Below are 1,734 nucleotides of genomic sequence, written 5' to 3'. Positions count from 1 at the left end.
CTTTCGCTGTCTCTTGCTGGTTTGCTGAGTAACTTTCTCTGTCTGTTCCTTTCTGGGTCCTGAAATCTCTTCCTGGTTTTCTGTGTGTCTTTCTCTGCCTGCCTGATTGTCGGTGCTGTTACTCAGTGTCCTTGTGCCATTGTGCAGTGAGGGTGAGTCTGTCAGCGAGTGTGTTGCTGAGTCTGGGTTCTTGAGCAATCTGACAACAATCATATTTTGTTAAAAAAAAATTGGGGAAATGATCATATTTCACTAATAGGCAGTTGAAATCAAAGTCATCCGGTAGCAGAGTGGCGCAGCGGAAGCGTGCTGGGCCCATAACCCAGAGGTCGATGGATCGAAACCATTCTCTGCTATTCATGTTTTGTAGTAACACAAATTGTTTACTTTCAAAACATCAAGTGTTTATCCACAATCACATCATGCTTCTTCAAACGCTTTATTGCAATCAGCTTTTTTCTTCCACTCAATACATCAATCAGCAACAAGTCTCACAAACCAATTTGTTGCGCACAGGAACACAAGCTGCACCAGCTGCAAACACGTTTCACCCCAGTCTCTCCTCTTTGTTAAACCATTCCTGCAGCGCCTCCTCTCCACCAGCAGATGTAAAACGACGGCAAATGGTCACAGTCAGGAGATGGTGAGTAACAGAAAGTAAAACAATCAGACGGAAAACCTTTACTGAACATTGAATTCAATAATTTCCGAGCATGACAGCACCCACCACACACTCCCCCCACCCTCTCCTTTTTATGTGTAGTTATTTTTCCTTTTTTTCTTTTTAATTTGCTTATTTTATTTTAGGTTTTTTAGTGTGTTTAGTTTGTTTCTACTGTGCCTACCCACTGTTTCTGCTTTTTAATTTTTTTAATGCTTGTGCTTGGAGTGCTCTGTGCTTTACAGTCTATTTACACCCTCTCTGCAGTAATGCTTTGTCTTTCAGCACACCATTAACATACTCTGCTGAGTGATTCCAGCATTTCTTGTTTTTGTTTCAGATTTCCAGCATCCGCAGTATTTTGCTTTAATTTTCCATTAACATACGGTTGGCCTTTGTTCCATGACCTTCTGGTCAGTTATTCTCTGTGACCTTGTCCTATCAACACCTTCTCTTTTGTTATCTCTCCCCCTCCCCCCCCCCACCTGCTTTACTTGCTTCAAATCTTTTACATTTCTAATATTTGTCAGTTCTGAAGAAGGGTCACTCCCTGAAACGTTAACTATGTTTCTCTCTCCAAAGATGCTGCCAGAGCTGCTGGGTATTTCCAGCATTTCTTGTGTTTATTTCAGACAAGTGCCCTGTTTCTCTATCTCAGTCTCATTGTCTCTCTCTCACTCTGTCTGTCCCTCACTTTCTGCTTCCTAATAGTCTATTCTTGGTTTTCTGTGTTTTTCTCTCTGTGTCCCATTGTCGATGGTGTTGCTCAGCGTCCTTGTAACATTGTGTAGCCAGGCTGAGCCTCCCAACACCTGTGTTGCTGTAATAAAAACAGAAAATGTTGGAAATGCTCATTAGGTCTGGCGGCATCTGTGGAGAGAGAAACAAAGTTAACTTGAGTTAACGAAACAGACCTGAAATGTTAACTGTTCTCTCTGCACAGATGCTGCCAGACCTACTGAGCATTTCAAGCATTTTCTGTTTATGTTTCAGATTTGCAGTATCCGCAGTATTTTGCTTTTGTACGTGTGTTGCTATGTCTGGGACTGTTTGAGTGCAATGCTATTGCTTCA

The 1,734-nt window shown here is 42.0% G+C and overlaps 1 non-coding gene across 1 annotated transcript; it reads left to right on the top strand.

Annotated features, from left to right (window-relative positions):
- The first annotated feature begins 284 nt into the window (after window positions 1–284).
- trnam-cau (transfer RNA methionine (anticodon CAU)) lies at window positions 285–356 on the top strand. The gene has a single exon. It is a non-coding gene; the product is annotated as a tRNA-Met (tRNA).
- Window positions 357–1,734: the final 1,378 nt, after the last annotated feature.

Source organism: Heterodontus francisci, unplaced genomic scaffold (assembly GCF_036365525.1).
Source record: "Heterodontus francisci isolate sHetFra1 unplaced genomic scaffold, sHetFra1.hap1 HAP1_SCAFFOLD_221, whole genome shotgun sequence".
NCBI classification, from domain to species: Eukaryota; Metazoa; Chordata; class Chondrichthyes; order Heterodontiformes; family Heterodontidae; genus Heterodontus; species Heterodontus francisci.
This window is presented reverse-complemented; position numbering and strand designations above follow the sequence as displayed.